We start from the raw sequence: 11,969 nt of genomic DNA, 5'->3' as shown, positions 1-11,969 counted from the left end.
ATATATATATATATATATATATATATTTCACGAAGATGAGAAAAACAACTTATTGAGGGGGGAAAAACATATGGTGTCGATGTAAATAGAATATTTTTTTTGAATGCATACTTTATGAGGCAACAAAAATTTATAAAGATGCTAAAAATACGTAGTAAGAGTGGTAGCTGCGGAACACCCGACATCCATGAATGATTTTATGAATCAACAAATTTTAAACGATGCTAAAAGCACACTTTAATAATTATTATTGCGATGGATCACTGAAATCATGGATTATTTTATGAGGCAACAAAAATTTATGAAGATGCTAAAAATGCGTAGAAAGAGTGGTCGTTGCGGAACACTTAACATCCATGAACTATTTTATGAGGCAATAAAAATTTATACGACGCTAAAAGCACACTTTGAAGGCTATCGTTGCCTCGGAAAACTGTATGCATGAATTATTTCATAACGCAACAAAAATTTCCCTTCTTGAGGGCGTAGTAGTGCAAATAAAGGTTCCCAAAACTTCATGATTTGCCCCCATGAAATATACATACCCATATTTTTAATAATATTCAGCCAAGCATCGTATGTGTAGACATGTGTCGTGTATATGAAAACATTAATTAAATATTTCTTTATAACAAGTTTTTGATTAGATTTTTTACATAAGTAATTTTTTATACTTTTTTGAATCTTACGCTTGCTAAAAATTTAAAAAATATTTTATTTTTAATAATGTGTAAGACAAACCAGAACTAATTTTAAGAAAATGATACATTGAAAAATAAATCAACACATAAAAAAATTCTTATGAGCCGGAAGGTTTCTACGATTTTTACTCAATTGCTAAGAGGCTTTAACTGTGAAAAGACCTTCTCTCCAATTGAAATCATCATTCTTCAATATCGCGGATTTTACAAAAAATACAGAAATCCAATCGACTGATAAATTCAAAATGCAGTACTCGTATATTTATGAACTGTTTTGCAGAATAATTGTAAAAACCTAGTTCTTCAATCCTAATCTCTCAAATTTCAGTCGTCAAACTCATTATATTTTGGGTGATAAATCGCTAATGCATATTTATTTGTGGCGCCATAAATCTGATGTTAGTTTAAATCTACTTATGATGAATATTTAAAATAAAGTTCAAATTCAAATTGAATAGGACTGCAAATAAGTGGAGCATCAATTGAAAAACTGCAACAACAACAACAAAAAATAATTTTAATAAAAAAGTTGCGGTAAACGGTACAAAATATATAAAAAGGCGTTAAACATTATTAAGGAGGGAAAACGAAATTAGGAACTTGCAATTTTAGTTAATAAAGGGCAGACTCTATTATTTAAAGTAATACTTAATTCTGTTTGGGGTCGCAAAAGTGATCTTTTTTTGCTTTTCCCAGCGTTTTGTGACGTCGCAGCTTTTAAAAGAGAGTCTCAAAAGAAAGATGGTTTTACTCTTTTTTTTTACAGCATCTTAGATTTTTGTTTAATTAAATTTTTGAATTTTGGTTTTCGATGCTTTTTTGTTTTTAACTAAATTTTGATTGTAGAATATCATTCAGCAGCGCACCTACCAAAAAGATCGAAAATAAAGGCGTTGCTTGATCAGATTATGAAAAAATCTATATATATATTTCTCTTACACGGCGACAAAAAAAGCCTCATTGCAACTCCCCGAACGGCAACGCTAGAAAGTCAACCAATGATTGCCGCTAAAAATGTCACATGCCAAATCTAGCTGAGGTGGCTCAACATATAACGGAACTTTTAAAAACGGAAACTGAAATAACCTTAAGCTAGGCAGAAGTGAGTAGTCTTTGTCGATAAATCTCTATTTTAGTATTTTGTCGAAGGCGCTTTTTTTCTCGAATTTATATACTTACGAATTTATTTGACGATTTTTGATTTATATCACGAATTTATTTGTTTTATTATTGTTATTAGTTATTCATTGAAAAATGAGTCTCAGTTGTGCTGTTACGCTTTAAGATTTTATACTATAGCACATTTCTAATAGGTTTAACGAATTACATGTCATTTATTTGAATTCAAATTTATTTTAATGACTTAGTATTTACTAAAAAGATGTATTTTTTCTTTTTTAAAGTTGTTATATGGATTTGAATGATTGTTTTGAATTCTTAGAACTTTGTGCATTTGCAATGTATCTAAGTTAGTAGCGAGCTAAGCGAGCTAGGTTTGCGAAGCAAACCATATAAGATTGCGTAGGTAGCAATTTTCGGGGGTTGGCGAGCGTTAGCGAGCAGGGGACGCAGCCCACTAGTAGTGTTTAATACTATTAAAACTTTTAATTAATTTTTTTTTAATTTGAATTTTTTTAAATTTAGTTTTATTTAATTCATTTTTTTTTAAACTTAAATTTTCTAAAGACAAAAATATACATCAAACATGTAAAAACAGACTAATTATAATACACAACCTTTCAATAAATACTAACAGAATTTCGTTTGGATAACTTTTTCAGAAAAAAATTAATTAAAATATTTGATTAATACACTGCAAAATATGGTTTTTCAAAAGTGATAAAAAAATGTGTTAAAATAGCTCTGAAGCAAATATAGAAGCATGTGAAAACCTTAAGTATAAAAAAATTTATATGGAATGTACTAATTTTTGAGCAAAATGCATGGTCTCAGAAGTAATGTAAAGGAAGAGATGTTCGTTGGCAACCGCTAAGATTCAAACCAAAGACATCCGGCTTCGTAACAGGATGCTCTAACCACCGTTATACCATGACACATCATGACATATCATGACGCATCATGACATCATACATTCCATTCACTTAAATTTTTTTAAGATAACGAAATATGCAAAATGTGAAATTAAAATTACCGATTTTCTGACTAAGCTATTGGGACCATATTTTCCAGATTGCAACACTTTATCTTTATACCTTTGAAATCGGAAACTAGCACGTCATGCTGCGTCATTGCAGAAGCAATATATATAATTTTCCTGGACTGGGGTGTACAACAACTATGGACCCTGATTCGAATCCTGCAGTTAGCCAGCAAACATCTCACACAATTCTCCTTCCACATCACTTTTGTGAGCATGCATATTGCTCAAAGATGAGGATATGCCGTTTCAAATTTGAATACAAGAGGTTTTCAAACTTGACTATTATTAGTTATTTTGACATATTTTTGCCCAAATTCGAGAAAATATTTTTTTACAGGGCGCGTGCTATGTTTTTCTCATTCTAATCTTGTGATGATCTCGCATTTTACTTGTTTTAAAAGATAATGTCGAGTAAAGAAAATATCAAGTATCACTATATTTATGAAAATTGTATAAAGATAGTTTGCAAGTAAATTTATATTTCCTCCTTCGTATCTTAACTTTTAACCGATGAATTCGGTCGAAGGAAAAGTGGCCTTAAAGCTGTTTTTCAAAGGCTCCTTTGTCATATGAAATAATGCATTTTTTTCTGCGAATAATATGTTATTTTCATAACTGCTGGGAGTTTGTAATAGCTATCCTTAACCAGCGCTTTCTATGTTTCTTATGTTGAAATGGCGCAAAACGTCAATATAGAGAAAAGCGACAGTTTTTGTAAGAATAAAATGCGTTTGTGGTCTAAATTTTTAATATTTAAAAAGTTACTCCAATGCAGCATTATCTGGGTACATAAAAATTTGTAAAAACTGAGAAGAAAAAAAAAGGTAACCAAATTGGCGTTTGTAAAAAAAGCTTAATAACTTTTTATAAAATTAAGTTATTTATCCGTTCTAAAGTCCTAGGTGATTCTTCACGCCGAGATGGTATCTATAGTTTAAAATTATAATTTTGCTTTAAGGCTTAAGGCGCTTAAACTGTGGTTTTTTTATTTTTATTTTCCTTGACCAAAATCTTCGAAAAACCATCATGAATAGGACATAGTTTCAAACAGGTGAGTTGGTTTTTTTAAAAATAAATGGAAACTTAGGATACACCATTTCTCCGAGATAACATAGTTAATTTTTCGAAACAATTAGAATTAGAACGAAATGACAATTAGAACAATTTTTCGATCATTCATTTTGTATTCATTTTTAAAGTCAATTGTATGGATTATGTTTCTTCAAGGTTCTCAAATGATTCCTAAGTTGTAACTCTCAAATTCAAAAGTAAAACTTTCAAAATTTAGAAAAGATATAGTTTTAAAGTGAGCACCATAAAAATAGGAACAAAAAATGGTCTTAAAAACCTATTTAGTAGTTATCTGAAAAAGGAAACAGCACAGTTAGCCATTTCTAACATGTGATTGGAAAAATTAAACTCTTAGAAATTTTATGAGATTTCTTTACTCTAAACAACGACATTTTATAAAATTATATTAAAATTACGAGATTTAAAGAATAGCGTTTTTGTGAATTCATTTATTTTTCCTTTTATATTTTATAGTTTTTTATTTTTTAAGTTTTATTTCGAATAAAAAATTAAGTATCAGGCTTCTCTATTTCCTATGTGTTTTTTATTGAAAGAAATATTTTAAAGAAAACATTGGTTAAAAAAAAGCAGTGAACATTCTCTGTAATTTTTTTTATTTAAATAAATTATCAAACCTAACCTCAACAAAAATTTAAAATGTAATCCTCGAATTTTTAATTGTTTAAACCTTTTTTGTCGCACGTTTAAGAATAGTTTACTTGTGTTTTGATCTGTAACAGAATCTGGCTTTGCATTAAAAATAGGATCGGTATTACACTCAAACTATGAAAACTATTGCTAGGGATGCAGAAAAAAAATCGCTAAAATCGGATCAGGTATTATATTTTATGTTATAATTGGGTGCAAGGCTTAAATGTTTGAAATAATATTCCTTTTTTTTAATTATACTATATGTTATGAGATATTTTAAGAATATTTTTCAAAATTCAGTTAGCTAAACAGCCTAATTAAGAAACTAATTGTAGCTCCTTTCATAAGGCTAGACCATTCTGGAGCAAAAATAGTGTTTTCCCAAAGTTGATGAGGCAATTTTATAGAAACTTTAAGCACTTTTATTAAATGAATTGACTAGTGATTGAATTAAAAAAAATTTTGTGGAGCATATTATTTATACAAGCTTCTTATTCTATGAGGCATTTATTTATTTATTTTATTTACTTATTTTTTATCCGAACTTATTTTATACCATTTTTAATAAATAAAAAAAATTAATAAAAAAACATCTCAATTTTCTGCTAGTTAACAGTATGTCTGTGTGTATTATGCAATTATCTAATGAAAATTAAGCGAACTTGTTGTCTGGAAAAAATACTACGCAACCACTTGATGTAAAAATGCCACTTTTGAAAAGTATGGCCTAGCTGATCACTGTACAGCATCAACCTCTTTAATTTGAAATTTTTTTGGCTTTTTTTTTGGTTTAATAAAAAGCCAAGCATACATAAATAGTATTTTAGTTAATAAAGCATAACTATTTTGAAAAAAAAAATTTCATACAATTTATACACATTTAAAATACACCAATCACAAAAGAGCCTTGGTAGCCCAGTGGTTAGAGAATTAGACTTCGGTTCGGGACAGCCGGGGTTACATCTTTGACTCCGCTAAGACCCACCGAGTGCGTGCGATAAGCGTGCTCGTAAAATCTGTGAACTTGAAAACCCTGTGGTCGGCCGTTGAGATCATAGGTACAGGAATCTGGAGAAAATGTCATTACCCTTCAGATGTCATTACCCTAAATGAAAGAAGTGGTATCATGAAGGAGTAGTGCTGCCATCTATTCGTGGGACCCTGAACTAAGACGCACTTTCACCCACGTGGTGCTCTCTTGTAAAACAAGAGGCATATATATCTTCCTGACTTAATTCGCAAAAGATCAGTGGCTGGCGATCTTAGCTTGTCCAAGCGTCCTTAGAAACAACAACAACATCAATCACAAAGGTTGCATCATAAATATTTCTTAATTGCTGGAGTTTAATTTCAAATTCACAAAACATAACAGTCTCTCGTGAAAAATCCAAACGAATCTGTATAAGTTAAGACAGAGATGTAAACAAATGAGAAAGAAATTCTGCTCGACGTTTGAACTAATCCAAGCATCAATAAAAATTGTAACTGTGTGGGAATGAAGAGCTTCTTTTCTACGTTCCTCACTTCTTTCATATATAGGCGCCTCTATAGGATGATCTGTACTTGTTTCATTGTCAGCTGCTTCGATGTAAATTAAATACAAACTGCATGTGATTGCTATGACTCATATGATGATGGCAAAACGCTTCTGCAAAAGAAACATTTGGTGAGATTATATTTAATTTTGCATTTACTGAGCATATAAGGAACATATTATGTTTTAACAACAAAATAAAATTGAAGTTGAAAATGCTATGAATAGTGAAATATCAAAAATAGAGCCATATAAGGAATATAGCATATTTTAACAACAAAATAAAATTGAAGTTGAAAATGCTATAAATAGTGAAATATCAAAAATAGAACCGTTTCATTAATACACTGAAGAGCCAAAAAAAACTGGTACAGGCATGAGTACGCAAATAAAGGGGTATGGAGCCAATCAAAGTACACCGCTGCGATCGGCAACGCGTATATAAGACAACGAGTGTCTAGCACAGTTCTTAGATTAGATACTGCTGCTACAATGCCAGGTTATACAGAGTTAAGTGAGTTTGAATGTGGTGTTATAGTCGGCGCACGGGAGATGGGACATAGCATCTCCAAGATAGCAATGAAATTTGGATTTTCACGTACGACCATTTCACGAGAATATAGTGAGTATCGGAAATCCACCAAAATCCCCAGACATGAACATTATTGAACATATTTGGGATGCCTTGTAACGTGATGTTCAGAAGATATCCCCACCCCCTCTTACTCCCACTGGTTTATGGACAGCCGTGCAGGATTCATGGTGTCAATTATCTCCAGCACTACTTCACACATTGATCGAATCCATGCCACATCGTGTTGCAGCACTTCTGCATGCTCGCGGGGGCCCTACACGATATTAGGCAGGTATACCAGTTTTTTTTTTGGCTCTTCAGTGTATTTACTCTAATTTTAGTCAAAAACGAAGTGATCCGTGTGATGCTTAACCCATTTTGGGCCAAGTACAGAAATTTTACAAAATGTGGTTTTATTTTCATTGAAATATGCGTAAATTACATTCATTAATTTACAAAAAGAGTTTCGTGCATAAAAAGCAAGACTTTTTGCAAGAAATAAGAAGGTGCCTATATCCACCATTACCATTGACGAAATCAATAGGCAAGCCACTTCGTTGAACACGTTTCTTTTAAGAAATGTTGCTTTATTTTTATTTGCAGAATTTCAATTTTTAATCCATCATAAAAACATATGTTTAATCTCAAATGGAATAATAATATGTTTTCATAAATGTCAAATTTGTCTACAACAGTCCCAAGTTAAGAAACTAGAGTAGTTTTAAAATTTCGCAACAGAAAGCGTGTACTCCAGTTGAATTAGTAACATCTCATAAGGGTCTTCAATGCCATTGACAATAGCAAAAAAATAAAATTAGGGGAAAATATACGTCACATTGTTAATGAAAAATATTTATTGGCAAGACAAAATATTTATATTATATGTTTAAGCACCTTTGGTCGAAAGTGGGTTAACAGAAAAGTAATGTCGTTTGTGTACAAATGTAACGTTCCAAAAATATTTTTGAATGCTGAATTATTTGTTTATTGCAAAGTTCGGCTTAAAAGCTCTGCAGTTGAAGAACAAATCGCACAAGTTAGAAAAGAGCACCACAAAGATACAAACTAGGTTATATTTAGAACTCTCGTATACAGTCATTTTTAATTCATTGCTTATATTAATAAACTATTGCGCTGCCCAGTCTGTGTAGTGGCTTAAATTTAAGCTATATTACATTGCAAGTGAAGAAAAGACCATTGCGGTAAAGGATTTAAGTAATCATCCGCGACTGCATATAGTTCCGTTTTATTTCGTTGCCAAATTATAGAAATATGCTTTCAAAACAATATAAAAGTTTTTAAAAGTTAACCACGTCATATAGAAATTTAATTCGTGCTATCTCTTACGATGTCTATCATAGAATTATTAAAGAAAAGTTATAGTTTCGTAGTTTTTCTGGAATCGTAGACATGGCGACATATTTCGATAATAAGGAGAACATTGGTTTTTTAAAACGTTACAATCATATGACGTTGAAAGAGCATTGAATTTGATTGGACCACTGAAAATGGCATTTCTTTTGGCTGACATGCCCTTAACAAATCACATGCGAGGTAAAGAATTTTTACTTTTGTTTTGCTGTAGAAGAAAAAATCGTCTGCAAAAAAAGTTTTGTGCGTAAAGAATAGCAATTTTTTTTTATTTCGAATGCACTTTCTGATTCATTTTTTAAAAAATAATACCAATAAAATTTAAATTAAATAGGATACAAATCTCTAATTTTGCATGAAAAAGAACAATAATTTTTTTTTAATAAGTTTTGATTTCACATTTCACACTAAATAAAACAAGCAAAAGGAGCCTGTACAACGTCGATTTAAGAATTAGCGATGTTGATATACGTTCGCGCTGGAAGCTTGGCATCCATTTGGCGTGCACTTAGATGCAAACAGGCTCCTCTTAGAGGAATAATGGTTTTTTCCTAACTTGTAACAGGATATATAGTTCTATACCTGATGATAACACGAGGTACAATTGCTCCCTGATGCTGCAAGAAAAAAAATTTGTCTGCAGATATTTCAATGATTTTCTATAAATAAACAAACAGGCAGATAATTAAAAATAAAAAATAATAAAAATGAAATACATTTTTTAATATTTATGTTTTTGAAGAAGATTTAGAGGAAGAGAATAATTTTCTTTTCGTCAGACCAAATCGAAAAATGTGGAAATCATCAACTTTTGTTGCAAACATCTGTCACTTTTGAAACACTTTCACGCTTTACGAAATAATGCGCCTAAGGTTTTTCGCTTATGGTCTGAGAAGAATAAAACTATTTTCTCTTTTCAAGTTCTTTCAAAAAAATATTTTTTTAAACTTTATTTATACTAACATCTGTATGAGAATATATGAGATAAACACTTTTGGCAAACGTAAAGACACGTTAAAAAGTTTCGTGAATTTTTATACCTTTTTATCAGCAAAGCTGTTCTATTATATTAGTTTGTACACATCTAATGACATTCCAATAACTGTTGCGTGTATACTTTGATTTTTATTATTTGATGCATTTTCTAGTCTACTGAAAGCTAGAAAATATTTTCTTCCAGCAAGTGCGAGTGAAGTGGCCAGATAGTTGACACTTTATTTGCTTTGTAATTCAACAAATAACTTGGAAGACACATTCAATAGTAATACTCATTTATAATAAGTAGGTCCTAAAGTGGATTTATCGTAAAGACATGGTTCCCAATAGAACACCGAAGTCAAGTATCACTGGCAGCGGTCAGAGAGCCGTTGGTTGACCACTTTGATCAGTGTGCGAAGTGACCAAGGATACGTGGAATTGGTTCGCCTCTGCCCTACCGTAAAGTGCTTGACTTCCCGCGCAGGATGTAGAGCTACCAAAACGGGATAGCCACCCCCTCCGCAGAAGACCAAACTCGTGATGGTATGTTTTCGGATCGTCTTTAGGAATGTTTCTTAGACCATCGCCAGTAGACTATTGTGCAGATCTACTTCGACGTATATTACTGTTACCGATAATAAGTGTTTAATATTCATGATCTTTACACAATAAAGTAAATAAACTCTAATTAATAAATTCTGGATAATTTATTTTGTACTTATTTTTGAAGTCAATTGTATGGTTTATGTTTCCTAATGGCTATTCTTAAATGCTTCTTAAGTTATAACTCCCAAATTCAAAAGTAAAATGTTCAAAATTTAGGATAGATATTGCCATGGAGGATCATTTAACGTTATCTGGTGTCAACTTGCGACCCTGATTCACGAAAGCGAGTGATATTATCCAAGCCAAACTGCCACAGATACTCGTTCATAAGGTGGGCCACATTCATGCGAAAGAAAACAAGCACAGAGAGGAAGATAGACATCCATGTTGCGAGCGGGATTCGAACCCGCGTTCATCGGCCTCGCTGTTAGAATTTTTACCGCTCGACCACCTGGCCGGCTAGGACTAAAAGTTTATAAGTTATGAATATTTTATGCGCAAAAATTAAGTTTTTTTCTTCTAATTTATGCTTTTTGTATTGACTTAAACATTTTTACGCATCGGAAATTAATATCTAGACCTATGAAGTATTGTTTCTTGTGTATTTTTTGTGCTATATGTAAAATAAAAACAAAATCAAGTCAATAGAGCTAAGAGTTTTTTTAAAAAAATCCTGTTTATATCTATGAAGATCGTAGTTTTTAATTTATATATCCGTCTTTGCATAAATACTCTTACAGCTTTCAAATTATAAGTTATATTGATTGGTTTAGATTTTATTTTACTAGATTTCACATAAAATAAATATACGAGAAACAGTGCTTCGCTGGTCTATAAAGCATTGTCAGACGTGTAAATATGTATAAACAAAAAATTGTACTGTTGATACATAAAACCTTCAATATTTATTTAAACTATATTAATCCCATCTACTTTGATTTTATCTCATTCGTTTCAGTGTAAACAATTACACCTGAAACCATATCTCACTTGTCTATATATGAACGGATTATTTGGATCCGACTCCAGATTGTACAAAATATGCAATTACAGTCAATTCGCTATAACTCGAAGTACGATAACTCGAATATTACTATAACTCGATTTTTTTTATGAGGTCCCGACCCTTTTATCTTCAATTTCGTTTTAATTATTCTCGACTACTCGAATTTTACTCCCTTTAACTCGATTTTTTTGGATCTTTTAAAGCAAGAAAAAAAAAACCTGGGAGCTGATATCTTGCTCCTTCCTTTGCAACACACACACAATGTCTTTCGCACTCTTCATGGAGAAGCTAAAGCTGTCCCTCTTGAAGTAAGTGAACAATGGTTAAATGAAACGTTACCAAATTTACTTCAAGGATACAGTTAAAATGATGTTTTCAATATTGATGAAATGGGTTTATTTTTCAAATGTCTTCCAAATAAGTCTATGATGTTTAAGGATGAAAACTGCTCAGGGGGTATAATGAGCAAGGAACGTTTTACTGTTCTAGTTGGAGGAAATGCGTCTGGGACAGAGAAATTGCCCTTACTTGTTATCGGAAAATACCGAAATCCCCGATATTTCAAGAATGAAAAAACATATCCTTTGGATTACAAGTCTAACAAAAAGTTTTGGATGACATCAGTTTTATTTGAAGACTATGTAAGAAATTTGGATCGGAAATTCTTCGCTAAAGAAAGAAAAGTGATACTCTTTATGGATAAATGCACAGAGCATAGTGATCTACCTAATTTGAGAGCAGTAAACTTGTAGTTTCTACCGCCAAACACAACAGCAAAGTTGCAGCCGATGGACCAGGGTATCATAAAGTGCTTCAAACAGTCTTATCGTAAATGGCTTGTCAGAAAAATGATCTTTATTGTAAGCATTCAGAAGATTTGTAATTAATAAGCATTAATTAAATAATCCGACAATATTTTGAAAGTCCAAAACCGAAACTAACGGTAAGTCGAACTTCCGATAGGTCGAAGTTTTTCGTCAGACCTATCAAATTCGAGTTACCGCGAATTCACTGTATATCCTTATAAACTCCAATTAATTTTGTGAAAAATCCTCTTGCGACGGAGAAAGAAAATCGGATACCATTTAATGATTATTTCAAGAAAAAAAACGGTAAGGTGAGTCTTGAGAATGGGTGCCTATTTTTGAGAGCGGATGTTGATTTTTATTACCATTTTCATAAGTTTGAAGCAAATGAATAGCTTAAATCATTGAGTGTATGGATACCATACTTAAAATTACCTCACAAATATATATATATATATATATAGTTTATAGGTACATATATTTAGCCAGAAAATAATAAAATGCAAAAAC

The 11,969-nt window shown here is 31.5% G+C and overlaps 1 long non-coding RNA gene across 1 annotated transcript in view; it reads right to left on the bottom strand.

The window, feature by feature from the left end:
- Window positions 1-5,283: 5,283 nt before the first annotated feature.
- LOC107450439 (uncharacterized) overlaps window positions 5,284-11,969 on the bottom strand; it is a 10,670-nt gene continuing 3,984 nt past the window's right edge. Inside the window, exons 3-4 of the long non-coding RNA XR_011637527.1 lie at window positions 8,646-8,680; window positions 5,284-6,232 (exon numbers count right to left, since the gene is read on the bottom strand). This is a non-coding gene — a long non-coding RNA (uncharacterized lncRNA). The remainder of the gene's footprint in view (window positions 6,233-8,645; window positions 8,681-11,969) is intronic.

This window comes from Parasteatoda tepidariorum, chromosome 8 (genome assembly GCF_043381705.1).
Source record: "Parasteatoda tepidariorum isolate YZ-2023 chromosome 8, CAS_Ptep_4.0, whole genome shotgun sequence".
In the NCBI taxonomy this organism is placed as follows: domain Eukaryota; kingdom Metazoa; phylum Arthropoda; class Arachnida; order Araneae; family Theridiidae; genus Parasteatoda; species Parasteatoda tepidariorum.
Note: the sequence above shows the minus strand (reverse complement) of the source record. Positions and strands in the feature narration are given on the sequence as shown.